Here is a 14,397-nt window from a genome sequence, read left to right on the forward strand (position 1 = left end):
ATGCGGGCCCCGAGTGGCTCTGGAGGACGCAGGAGCAAATACAAATATGCAAGAGCCCTGTCATTCCTCCGGGCGACGATGGTGAGCAGAAGGTAAATATTCCACAACCCATTTAGGAAATCACAATGTTTACATAGCTAACCTTATTTTTGGTTTTCAGCCAGGGCAATGCAAGATCAATATATTAATTATTTTTTTTATTTCCTTTCACAGCACCATTTGCAGCACTCGGGAGCCTGCAGCAGAGTTTGACCCCTCTGGAGCGTTCCCACAGGAGTCCGCTACTGTGGGCCACGTCGAGTGACCCAACCCCTCTGACCCTTTGTCTGCCCCTTCCCTCACTTCTGGTCCCTCTGCCCCATCCACCAGCGCTGGAGCATCTGGGCAGACTTCGTTACATGAAGCTGCAGGTGACGAGTTAGCTTTCCCTTTACCCCACTCCTCTGACACTGAAGCCACCTCAAGAACACCTTTGAGTTCTGGCCGGCAGCCCCTGAGGGGGTCAGGAAAGGAGTTATGCTCCCGAGTTCTTGCATCTGAATGCATCCTTCCAGAATGCAATTAAACTTTTGGCCGAGCAAGTGACTGCTAGGTTCAACATGTTGAACACCAGCATCCTTGAACTCGGCAGTCGTATGGATAGGATGCTTTCAGATGTAAGTAGACAGCCGAATCACCTATATTTTCAGTCGGTACTCGCGAGCATGGAGCATCTAACTCCTGACCTGCAGATGCATGTAATGCAAGGCTGCCAGGCTGCTCTAGCGCAGGCCATCTCCAAATCCCCTAGACCTACCACATTAGTTCCTCCCACACCTTTCCCCCCCATCCACTGTCCCTCCTCCCAATCCTTCCCAGTACCCAACTCCTTGCCGTTACAAAAATCCTTCCCAATTCCAAAACTCTTCCCAATTCCAGAGTCAGTCCCAGTACCACATGCCTTCCCCACAGTTTCCTTCCCCGTCACACACTCGGACTGGGTCACGGTTAGCAGTGGGGTACCACAGGGGTCAGTTTTGGGCCCGCTTCTTTTTAACATATTTATTAATGACCTTGTAGGGGGCATAGAGAGTAGAATTTCAATATTTGCAGATGACACTAAACTCTGCAGGTTAATCAATACAGAGGAGGACAATATTATATTACTGGAGGATTTATGTAAACTCGAAGCTTGGGCTGATAAATGGCAAATGAGCTTTAATGGGGATAAATGTAAGGTCATGCACTTGGGTAGAACGAACAAGATGTATAATTATGTGATTAATTGTAAAACACTGGGCAAGCTAGTCTGATTGCCGTATGTGGAGTTGGGAAGGAATTTTTTTCCCCAATGTGAAGCTTACTGTTTGCCACATGGGTTTTTTTTGCCTTCCTCTGGATCAACATGTTAGGGCAAGTTAGGATAGGATATGGGTTGAACTAAATGGACTTAAAGTCTCCCTTCAACCTTAATAACTATGTTACTATGTCACATCTTCCTTCCCCGGCCCAACTTCCTGGCGTGTACAATTTCCCACCTACCCCAACACAACCCCCCCCCCCACCCAACCTATCCTCCCTGCTCAACCTCATGTTTTCTCCCCACCTGCCACTTCAGATCAACCCCAACCCAGTCGCCTTCCCCCCCTATCGACGTGGTCCACCCTTCCAGCCCCTCCGATACTATCTCCACCCCACAGTTTACTGATTTGCAAACTTTTCTGTTAAATAAAACACGTTTTTTGTTTAAATATGATTTATTGGCTGTCTATTGTATTTAACTTACAACACTTTGTTTAAAAGGTACTAAACATAAAATATAAGTTCGAAAGGTAAAAACATTGTGAGTTTACAGAAAATGCTGCCAAATTTGGTGAAGGCATAAAACTTGGTTTAAAAAAAAAATGGTATAATCACAAATGATCCTGGTACAAAAAACATGGCATAATCCCAAATCTAAGTTAAGCAATAACTATGGTACTCCCAACATACAATATCGCACAACACAAACATATCATACCATGTCATCCTGCCAATCAACTCTTCCTTCATGTGATAAAGTAGTCAGCAAATTTGTCCCTCATTCTTGAAACTGCAACAGCACGCCGAAAAGTTATATTTTCATAATCACGCAAGGTGGTTTTGGACACATTTTCCTCCATGGATACCTGCTCCTTGGATATAACAAAATTGTGCAGGACCACACAAGCCTTCACCACCTCATCCACAGTCTCAGTTTGATAGAGGTCAGCCTGACTCGCCATTTTGCTGTTAGAATCCCGAAGACGCACTCCACAACTCTGCGTGCTCGTGTTAAACGATAGTGAAATAATTTTTTCCTTTGCATCAATCCACTACTTCCATATGGCTTGAGCAGGTGTGGTGAAAGTTGAAAGGCCTCATCTCTGACACACACAAATGGCAAAGGTGGCCCAGAGGTTCCAGGGAGTGGTCTCGGAGGTGGAAAATCAAGTGTGTCTCCATATAAACGACGCCCCATTGGTGACATTTTAAAAACCTGGGAATCATTTGAGCGGCTATAGGCACCAATATCCACCGCAATGAATTTGCATTGGGCGTCGGCAATGGCCATCAGTACAAATGAGAAATACTTTTTATAGTTGAAATATTCGGAGCCCGATCCAGCAGGTTTTACAATCCTTATGTGCTTCCCATCTACTGCACCCAAGCAATCTGGGAACTGGAATATTTGTTCAAAATTATCGGCAATTTTCAGCCACCTCTCATGTGTTGGATTTGGGATGTACTCCTCCTGTAAACAATCCCACAATGCCCGGCAGGTCTGTTTTACTATGCCTGATATTGTACAAATTCCAAGCCGGTATTGATAATGGAGGGAAGAAAAGGATTGTCCAGTTGCAAGGAATCTGTTAAAAAAGGCAAAGACAATAATTAATAAAAAATACCAGCTACAACATGACAGTTAGAAGTCTGCTGAATGAGATAGCATAAAATACAAAAAAAGGCTTACCAAAGAGTCACCATCAGATGCTCCGCAAGTGAAATGGAAAACCGCAAATAGGTGTCCTTTCTCCTGATTCGTTCTCCAAAACGGTCCAACAAAATGTCAAAGCATTCCGGTCTCATGCGTAAATATCGGAAGAACTTTTCAGGGTCTTGCCTCAACTCGATAACTCAGCTCAACTCAGCTTTGAATAGACCCCACGTGTCATTCGCCTTGCATTGATAGGATGGATCCAAAGACGTCTCTTCCGCCGATGACGCAGGATGCGCTTTCTTGCTTCTTCCTCCTTGTCACGAACAATCACGGCCAACCGATTGGCCTCAAAAGCAAAATACGCATATATGATCGCAATGTTCACCAGAATTCCTTCCATCTCTGCCACTTGCTCTACGACCTTTCAAAGATTGGTTGTTCAAACAATCAAGATATATGTTTCCAGTCATTTCCAGTAGCCAATCACATTTTGGGAGCCTCCCATTTGGCTTTTAAAAAAACGGATCTGTCGAAAAAACGGATGCGACTGATCAGTTTTTTCGGCGGATCTGCTAGATGGATCCGTCGAAATAACTGATCAGTTGCATCCTTTTCACTATTTGCGACGGATCCATCGTTCCGTCAAAACGGTGGATTTTGACTGACGCCAAAAAACCGAAGTGTGAAACAGGCCTTACCCTCAAGGGCAGTTTGCATGTTAATGACCAGGCCAATTTTTACAATTCTGACCACTGTCTCTTTATGAGGTAATAACTCTGGAACGCTTCCATGGATTCCGGTGATTCTGCCATTGTTTTCTCGTGACATATTGTACTTCATGTTAGTGGTAAAATTTATCTGATATAACTTGCGTTTGTGAAAAAACAAAAATTTGGAAACATTTCGAAAATTTCGCAATTTTCCAACTTTGAATTTTCATGCCCTTAAATCACAGAGATATGGCACCCAAAATACTTAATAAGTAACATTTCCCACATGTTTACTTTACATCAGCACATTTTTGTAACCAAAATTTTTTTGTTAGAAAGATATAAAAGTTAAAATTTAAACAGCGATTTCTCATTTTTACAACACCATTTTTTTTTTTTTTTAGGGGCCACATCACATTTGAAGTCACTTTGAGGGGTCTATATGATAGAAAGTGACACCATTCCAAAAACTGCACCCCTGAAGGTGCTCAAAACCGCATTCAAGAAGTTTATTAACCCTTCAGATGCTTCACAGGAATTTTTGGAATGTTTAAAAAAAAATGAACATTAACTTTTTTTCCCAAAAAATTTACTTCAGATCCAATTTTTTTATTTTACTAAGGGTAACAGGAGAAATTGGACTGCAAAAGTTGTGCAATTTGTCCTGAGTACTCTGATACCCCATATGTGGGGGTAAACCACTGTCTGGGTGTATGGCAGAGCTCAGAAGGGAAGGAGCGCCGTTTGACTTTTCAATGCATGTCGCGTTTGAAGAGCTCCTGATGTGCCCAAACAGTGGAAACTCCCCAATTCTAACTCCAACCCTAACACACCCCTAACCCTAACCCAAATCCCAACCGGAATCCAAACCCTAACCAACTCAAGCCCAAGCCTAACCCTAACTTTAGCCTCAACCCTAAACTTAGCCCCAATCCGAACCCTAACTTTAGCCCAACTCTAACCCTAATGGGAGAATGGAAATAAATATATTTTTTTATTTTATTATTTTTCCCTAACTAAGGGGGTGATAAAAAGGGGTTTGATTTACTATCTTTTTATTTTGATCACTGTGATAGGAAAAAAATCTTCTATTGTTGCCGGGTGCTGGCCGGCAGATCTCGACAGGCGCACTACGCATGCGCCCGCCATTTTCGCCCGGAAGAAGCCAGCAGCCCGGGGGACTTCAGGGGGGCCTGCAGGGACAACGGAGGTACCGGGGGGTGATTGGGGTACTGGAGGACCCTATTTCTCTCTCCTCTGATGTGCGATCACATCAGAGAAATTAAATGGAAAATCTGATTTGGTTTTTTTTGCGTCGCCGTTATGCTGCTAAAAACAGTGATCACAACACTGAGGTTGGTAAAAACTGACTTGAATCATGTTCTCTGGGTCTAGGCTACCCCTGGCAGCCGAGACCTCGGAGAGATTCCGACGCTGGGGTGGCGCTGTGGTTTAAGTACCCTTAACTGCCACCGATAAAAGGCGTATCGGTGGTCGTTAAGGGGTTAAATGTAACTCATCATTCTCCCCTGCTCGCGCCAATCTCCGGCAGAGCAGGGGAGAATGATGAGAGCCGTGTTCAGCACCTGGCGCCGGGGAACAGCACTTACTGTAGCGCTTTTTCCCTCCTTGTGGGACACAGACACGGACATCTCCGGTACCGGAAATATCAGGACGTGTGAAAGAGGCCTTAAAGGGAATCTGTCACCCTTTTTTTCGGCTTGCAGCTGCCGGCATAGACATCGGGGGCTTATCTACAGCATTCTGTCCGGTGGGCGTTGCGGTCTGGTCCGACGCCTCCCTTCTTCATGCGATGACATCCTCTTCTCCCATCGTGTAATGGCTGCGGCGCAAGCGCACTGCTCTGCCCTGTTGAGGGCAGAGCAGAATTCTGCAGTGCGCAGGCGCCGGACCTCTCCCGACGCCTGCGCACTGCAGGACTCGGGAGAGGTCCGGCACCTGCGCACTGCAGAATTCTGCTCTGCCCTCAACAGGGCAGAGCAGTGCGCTTGCGCCGCAGCCATTACAGGACGGGAGAAGAGGATGTCACCGCATGAAGAAGGGAGGCGTTGGACCGGACCGCAACGCCCATTGGACCGGACCGCCCACCCCGGTGAGTATAATATAATGTTTTTCTTATCTTTCATGTTACATCGGAGGCTTATCTACAGCACTACAGAATGCTGTAGATAAGCCCCCGATGTCTATGCCGGCAGCTGCAAGCCGAAAAAAAGGGTGACAGATTCCCTTTAAAGAGCGTCAAACGCTAAAAGACGCTTTTTGTTGGAAAAAGTAGTTTTTGCATCACCATATTTTGAGAGCTATAGTTTTTCCATATTTTGGCCCACAGAATTATGTGAGGTCTTGTTTTTGCGAGAGGAGCTGACGTTTTTATTGGTATAATTTTCGGGCACATGACACTTTTTGATCACTTTCTATTCCGATTTTAGAATCATAGAATCATAGAATCGTAGAGTTGGAAGGGACCTCCTGGGCCATCTGGTCCAACCCCCTGCTCAAAGCAGGATTCACTAAATCATCCCAGTCAGATGTCTGTCCAGCCTCTGTTTGAAGACTTCCATTGAAGGAGAACTCACCACTTCTCGTGGCAGCCTGTTCCACTCATTGATCACTGTGTCAAAAAGTTTTTTCTAATATCTAATCTGTGTCTCCTCCCATTCAGTTTCATCCCATTGCTTCTAGTCTTTCCTTGTGCAAATGAGAATAAAGTTGATCCTTCTACAATGTGACAGCCCTTTAGATATTTGTAGACAGCTATTAAGTCTCCTCTCAGTCTTCTCTTTTGCAAACTAAACATTCCCAAATCCTGCAACCTTTCCTCATAAGACAGGGTTTGCAGACCGGTCACCATTCTGGTCGCTCTTTTCTGAACTTGCTCCAGTTTGTTGATGTCTTTTTTAAAATGTGGTGTGGTGTGTCTTTTTGGGAGACAAAATGAGCAAAAACCAGCAATTCATGAATTTCTTTTGGGGGGCGTTTATACCGTTCCACGTGTGGTGAAATTGATAAAGCGGTTTAATTCTTCGGGTTAGTACGATGACAGCGATACCTCATTTATATCTTTTGGTGCTTTTATATATTAAAAACTATTTTATAGAAAAAATTACTTTTTGCATCACTTTATTCTAACAGCTATAATTTTTTTATTTTTTCGCTGATGAGCTGCCATACAGCATAGCTTTTTGCGGGACAAGATGACGTTTTCAGCGGTACCATGTTTATGTATATCCTTCTTTTTGATCGCGTGTCATTCCACTTTTTGTTCTGCAGTATGATGATAAAGCATTGTTTTTTGCCTTTTTTATGGTGTTCATTAACGGGGTTAACTAGTGGGACAGTTTTATAGGTCAGGGTCATTACAGACGCGGCGATACCAAAAAAGTGTACTTTTATTGTTTAGATTTTTTCATTCAAATATTTATTTAGTGATAGTATATTGATTTTTTCATTATTTTTAATATTTTTACAATTATATATCTTTTTTTTTAACTTTATTCTAATTTTTACACTTTGTCCCACTATGGGACAATCATTTTTTGTAGGCTGATCGCTTCTATAGCATGCAGATGAATCAGCATCTGCATGTTATAGAAGCTGTCAGCGGTGCAATTACGGCACACTGACCTGAGACACTTCCTGACATGCACTACGCATGACAGGAAGTTTCTCAGCTCTTGTAACCCGAATGTCATCATGACGACATCGGGTTACCATGGCATCGATTGGGACCCCAGCGGGGTTTCCGATCCAAAGGCAGAGTGGCTGTCAGTCCTCTGCCTGCTCCTGGAATGCTGCGATCGTGTTCGATCGCAGCATTTCGGGGGTTAAAGTGCCAGGAGCGGTTTGTGACTGCTCCTGGCACTTAGTGCCAGGTGTCAGCTGTGAAAATCAGCTGACACCCGGCCACGATCGACCGCACATTACCCGTGTACACGGCCAATCGCTATGACGTACTATACCGTCCATGGTCAAATTGTCCCGGTCACATGGACGGTATAGTACATCAGCTGGCAGAAAGGGGTTAAGTAAAGGGCTCCAGGATGAGAGCCTTAAAGGAAATCTGTCAGGTCCCCATGCCCTCCAACCCAGCAACGTTCACTTATTTACGAGTAAACTCCCTTCCTAATCAACCCTATATAACATTTTTTGTAAAAACCTGTCATCAGGATTTAGCCAAGTAAACTATAGGCACAGTTATACTGATTATAATGATACCTTGGTTGATTAAATCAGTCTTCTGGTTGTTGTTCAATCTTTATTTGTATTTTTCAGTTAGTGAGATTCTCGTGCTTCGGGGCGGCCTGTGGGGGGTCTTTTCATGGTGCTCTGCTTACATACTTATCTTTCTGGGCTTAAGACATGTCACTGATACTTCAGTGACCTGCCCCTATTTTACATACTGCAAATACTATTGTGGGCTTAGAAAAAATAAATTACATCCACCAAAATGGCAGCGTGGTGCATGCATTGTAGCATCTATCGCTTACCAATAGATGGTACTATGTGAGCGCCACAGCCATTTTGCTGGAGCAAAAAAAATTTGGCTGCAGCAAAATGGTACCGGCAGCGGCACTTGCGCAGTAGCATCTATTGGTAAGAGATAGATGCTACTGCGCAAGCGTCGTTGCCGACGCCATTTTGCTGGATGTAATTTTTTTTTTCAAAGCCAACATTACATGAAGTATGTGAAATAGGAGGCAGGTCACTGAATGCTAAGTGACCTGTTATTTAAGCCCATACAGATGAATATGTAAGCTGAGCACTAAATAAAATCCTCCCCCACAGGCCGCCCCGAAGCACGAAAATCTCATGAAGGAAAACTACAAATACAGATTAAACAATCACAAGATGGATGTCATCAACCAAGGTATCATGTTAATCAGTATAACTGCGCCAACCTGACACTGTCTGTAGGTTATTGAGCACAATCCTGCTGGTTCCCTTTAAAAAAGATTTATAATGTCCCCATTTCCTATGCTAATTAGGGCTTTAACTAGTCGATGGGGTGTTAGTTGCCCCAGACTAGTCAGCCCTTTTTCCATGTGCACAAGATGGCTTCCGGACATGCACAGTGCGCCTCTTAAGCTGGGAAGTGTACACCCAACTGCAGAGGTGCAGTGATGCTGCTGAAATGTGTGTGCGTGCATGAGATATGCAGTGGCTGTCGATGACAACAGCTCCAACAAATTATGTCATCACGCCCACAAGGGCGTGATAACGTGGAAAGAGGGCCAACTAGTGAGGGGGAACTATTGCCTCATCGACCAGTCAATGCCCTCATTAGCATAGAAAATGAAGGCAATATAAATGCTTTCTTTATTTAAACCTTTTCACAAAAAAATGTTATACAGGGCTGATTAGGCAGGAAATGTAGTCATAAATAGGTGAATGCTGCTGGGTTGGAGGGCCTGGGGGAGATGACAGGTTCCCTTTAATTATTGTATGGGGCCCAGAATCAGAAACGTACATTATTATTTTATGGTGGCAAGGGGGGGACATTATTACTGCTGTAATATAATTAACTTTTTAGGAGACTGTGTTGGTATTTCTCCCTTGTATGTGGTATTATTTGGTCACTATGTGGTTGAATATGTGTTCTGGTCATGGTGTGGCTGTATTTCTCCCTTGTATGTGTTATTATTCAGTCTCTATGTGGTGGTAATATGTGGTCTGGTAATGGTGTGGTGGTATTTATCCCTTGTATGTGGTATTATTCACTTACTCTGGGGTGGTAATTTGTAGACTGGTCATAGTGTATCGGTATTTGTCCCTTGTATTTGGTGGTATTCGGTCACTATGTGGTGGTAATATGTGGTCTGGCCACGATGTGGCGGTATTTCTCCCTTGCATGTAGTATTATTTGGTCACTACGTGGTGGAAATATGTGGACTGGTCAGTGTGGCGGTATTTCTCCCTTGTATGCAGTATTATTTGGTCACTACGTGGTAAAATATGTGGTCTGGTCATGGTGTGGCTGTATTTCTCCCTTGCATGTGATATTATTCACTATGTGGTGGTATTGTGTGGTCTGTTCACGGAGTGGCGGTATTTCTCCTTTGTATGTGGTATTATTTGGTCATTATATGGTGGTAATATGTAGTCTGGTCATGGTGTCGCTGTATATATCCCCTGTATGTGGTATTATTCGGTCACTATGTGGTGGTAATGTGGTCTGGTCATGGTGTGGCGGTATTTCTCTCTTGCATGTGGTATTATCCAGTCACAATGTGGTGGTATTTCTCCTTTGTATGTCGTATTATTTGGTCACTATGTGGTGGTAATTTGTGGTCTGGTCATGGTATTGCTGTATTTATCCCCTGTATGTGGTATTATTTGGTCACTATGTGGTGGTATTTGTGGACTGGTCACAGTGTAGTGTTATTTGTCCCGTATATTTGGTGGTATTCGGTCACTATGTGGTGGCAATATGTGGTCTGGTCACGGTATGGCTGTACTCCCTTGTATGTATTATTTGGTCACTATGTGGTGGACTATGCAGTCCAATCATGGTGTGGCGGTTTTTGTCCCTTCTATGTGGTATTATTATAACTTCTTTTAACTAAAAACACCTTCAATGCTATCTACCATAATTGTAAATCCCAGTTGTGATGTGCACAGATTTGCAGTAGCCGCCTGTGTATTAGGCTAGGTTCACATTGTGTTAGGGGCATCTGTTTAATGGATCCGTTAAACGGATGCGCTAACGCTGATGTAAATTTTGACATCTTTTGTGCCCTAGCGCTAACGTATGTGCTAACGCATGGTAGCAATTCGTTTCCATGTGCTATCACACGTCATCCCATACAGGTCTATGCACAGCTAACGCGTCCGTTCGCTGTGCGCTAGACCTGACGCACCCCCGAACGCTACAGACCGCGTTCGAGGGTGCGTCATGAAGTAACACATCATCGCTAACGCATGCCGATTTTGGCATGTGTTAGGATGCACTACTGTCATTGTGGGCAATGAGTGCGTTAACACATCCGTTACATAGCGTTAGTGGCACTATGTAACGGATCCCGTCAGCGTATTGCCCCTAACACAATGTGAACCCAGACTTAGGGACCCGTTACATTTAGCGATGCACCAGCGATCCCGACGATACGACCCGGTCAGGATCGCTGGTGCATCGCTAAATGGTCGCTAGTGAGCTGCCAAACAGGCAGATCTCACCAGCGATGCAGCAGCGGTCGTTACCTGTCCGACGTGGCGATGATGACGTCCTCCGCCTGTGTCTATGCGTCGCTCGTCGGCACCAGCAGGAAGCCCAGCAGGAAGCGGCCGACAAGAAACGGTCCAGGAAGATCTCGCGCGATCAGCGATGAGCAGCGGGGGAGCCGGTCGGAGGTATCACATGTAGCGATATCGCTGCTGCGTCACTAACGCTTTAGCAATATTGCTAGCGATATCGCTATGTGTGAAGCCCCCTTTACAGTTGATGCTCCACTATAATAAGGATAATGGCCAACAGATATTTGCATACAGCTGTAGGGTGGGCCCCTAGAGTCCATCCTCCCTGTGGGCCCCAGGCTGACCCTGCCCATTCCCTGGGGTCCTCCTGACCCGCTTTCCTCTTCAGAATTTTGGGAAGACGCATCCACTGATTGCGTGGCACAAAATGGCTAATGACAGGAAATAGCAGATACAAAGCAAACAAATATATGGACGGCCTCTGTAAACGTTGCTGCTCCATCGGCTTCTCCTATACTACTGAGTCCTCACACTGCCCAGCCCATCATTCCCCGCCATCTGGGTCAAGGCGCCACACATGGACTACTGTACCTCGAATTGTCACGTGCCTCCTGCAGGCACACTCGCCAGCCAAGCGCTCATTGGTGGAGCTGCCAAATAACCCGCTACTGATTGGATGATCAGAAGCTCCACAACCTCCCGCTGGCCAACTGTCGCCTATGGAACGGATAACGTGTTATTTTCGTGTCTGTACTGTAGCAGAGCTGTTTACGGAAACTACGGTGCGTATGTGATGGGCGGATGCAGACGGGTCTTAGGCACGACCCCTCGCGTAGATATGACCGGGGGGCGCGCGCACCAGCACACTTCTGGCGGCAGTCGCTAGGATGAGGCTCTCGGCGTGTGCTGCAGCCGCCGCTCCGAGCATGGATGCCTAAGCGTGTCGTTCTTTGTGACTAGGTGGTGGAGATCATGCCGAGGGCCCCGGGGCAGCCGACGGGACCTAGCAGGAAGCGTGCAAGACGGAGCTCACCGGATTCGCTTGGCTCAGCAGGTCACAGTCATGGCTGACAGGGTCACACTCAGAGGGGTTGTCTTGGCCGATAGCACTATCGGTGCGGTGGTGGGGCCAGTACTTCTAATCCCCCCTGAAGGGATGCACAGGAAATGTGTTAACAAAAAACAATGTCAGCAATTGAAAAAAATGTTTGTTATAATAAGAAAAATGGTATAAAGTATGATAAAATAACCGGTTTTTAACCCCTTACTGACACGTGCCGTACAAGTCTGGAGCAGGTGTATGGGCTCCTGGGCAGAGAGGCGCTCCACCTGCGACTGTTGGAGGGACCCTGTCCGCACAGAACGACTGTTCAACCAAGCACATCACGGCGGGGCCAATCCTTTATACCAGGGTTCCCCAACTCCAGTCCTCAAGGCCCACCAACAGGTCATGTTTTCAGGATTTCCCTTATATTGTACAGGTGATGCAAAACTAAAGAAATCCTGAAAACATGACCTGTTGGTGGGCCTTGAGGACTGGAGTTGGGGAACCCTGCTTTATACACCTTCCCACCTGCTTGGTTTCCATCTATCTCCACCCTCCTCTAACTCTATGAAGTCAGAGCTGTCAATCATAATAGGGGGGTGGAGATAGATGGAAGACAAGCAGGTGGGAAGGTGCATATAAATGGTTGGCCCCACCATGATGCACCGAGCGGAGGGACTTAGTTTGACCAGCCGTTCTGTGCTGACAGTCCCTTTAACCCCTTTGCGACATTGGGTTTTCCCATTTTTTTAAGGTATGTGCACACTTGGCCCTGCGGATCCGCATGCAATGTACAGTACCATGATAGCCAATGGGATTTCAAAACCGCAGTGCACATGCTGCGGATTTTTCCGCAGTTTTAAATCCGCAGCATGTCAATTCTTTGTGCAGATTCCACAGCGGTTTGACACCAGGTGTCAAACCGCAGGGGAAAACCATTGGCAAATCCGCAGGTCACTTTACCTGCAAATCCGCAGGTGAATCAGCACTGTGTGCACTCACCCTTAGGGTTTTTCGCTCCCCTTTTTCCCAGAGCCATAACTTTATTTTTCTGTCAATATGGCCATGTGAGGGCTTGTTTTTTGCCGGATGAGTTGTACTTTTGAATGACACCATTGGTTTTGCCATATAGTGTACTGGAAAAACAAACAAACTCCCAAGTGTAGTGAAATTGGGGAAAAAAGTGCAATTCCACAATTGCTTCTTGTGTAGAGCAAGACAGGGAGGGGGGAGCAGTTGAATAAGCCCCACCCATCGGACCGGACCGTGGCAGTTTACATACATCTGAACCGCTTTATAAAAGGTGTTTATGCATGAAAGGTGCGGGGTCAGGGGGAAGCAAAAGTACAAGGAGAATCCTTATGTGACACACAATTGAATGATATCATTATATGATATCTCTAAAAAGGGATGACAGATTCCCTTTAAGTGCAGAGAGGATGGATAGACACTGCAACGAAGATGCCCATTGGACCGTACCACCTCATTTATATACAGTGCGGGAACATATAAAATGGTATTTTTGGGGTATACACGGGGAGTCAAGACCAGTTAGACACAATTGTGGAATGCAGCACAGGAGCAGTTAAAGCGAACCTGTCACCTGTTTTGGCCGCTATAAGATACAGCCACTGCCTTTCAGGGCTTATCTACAGCATTCTGTAATGCTGTAGATAAGCTCCCGGTCTGACCTGAAAGATAAGAAAAATAAGTTTTATTATACTCACCAGGGGGCCGGTCCAGTCCGATGGGTGTCGCAGATCCATGTCCGGCACCTCCCATCTTGTGACGCCGCCCTCCTGCTTGCTTCCTCGTTCCGGCATTGCGCCTCCTGCGCAGGCATACTTATCTGCCCTGTTGAGGGCAGAGCAAATTACTGCAGTGCGCAGGACCTCTAACCAAAACAGGTAACAGGTTCCCTTTAAAGGTGGTGTTATTCATAGGCTCAAAAACTGACCTGCCAGTATGATTCTCCAGATCAGTACAAGTTCGTAGATACCAAACATGTATAGGTTCTTTTTTATTTAAGTGGAAAGAAAAAAAAAAAAATCCATAGTTGGAAAAAAAAAAAACAAGTCACCATTTTCTTGAGACCCATAGCGTCTTCATTTTTCATGATCTGACGTTTTTATTGATACCATTTTGGTGCATATACAATATTTTGATCGCCTGTTGTTGCATTTTAATGCAGTGTTGCGAGAACCAAAAATTGTAATTTTGCTGATCTTTTTATTTTTATTTTTTTTTTCTTGTTACGCCATTTACCAATTGGAGTAATTCTTTTTAGATAGTGATCATGCAATTCTGAATGCGGCGATACCAAATGTGTGTGTTTATTTTTAATTGTTTTATTTTGACTGGGTGATTTGAACTATTATATCTTTATTTTTGTAAAAATCATTTTTATTTTTTTTACTTTTCACTTGCTTCAATAGTGTCCATGGGAGACTAGAAGCTGTGAGAAATGCTCACTATGAGCGAGTGACCGCTGG

The 14,397-nt window shown here is 45.1% G+C and overlaps 1 protein-coding gene across 3 annotated transcripts in view; it reads right to left on the minus strand.

The window, feature by feature from the left end:
* GTPBP3 (GTP binding protein 3, mitochondrial) overlaps positions 1 to 12,286 on the minus strand; it is a 217,860-nt gene extending 205,574 nt beyond the window's left edge. Inside the window, exons 1-2 of one of the 3 annotated variants that reach the window (XM_073551331.1) lie at positions 12,133 to 12,286; positions 11,894 to 12,008 (exon numbers count right to left, since the gene is read on the minus strand). The gene's annotated coding sequence lies outside the window, so the exon portion shown is untranslated. Of the gene's footprint in view, positions 1 to 11,451; positions 11,571 to 11,893; positions 12,009 to 12,128 lie in introns of those variants that run through there. The other 2 variants (XM_073551332.1, XM_073551330.1) reach the window with 2 other exon arrangements.
* Positions 12,287 to 14,397: the final 2,111 nt, after the last annotated feature.

This window comes from Dendrobates tinctorius, unplaced genomic scaffold (assembly GCF_039654945.1).
Source record: "Dendrobates tinctorius isolate UK_male_01 unplaced genomic scaffold, ASM3965494v1 ptg000175l, whole genome shotgun sequence".
NCBI lineage: Eukaryota > Metazoa > Chordata > Amphibia > Anura > Dendrobatidae > Dendrobates > Dendrobates tinctorius.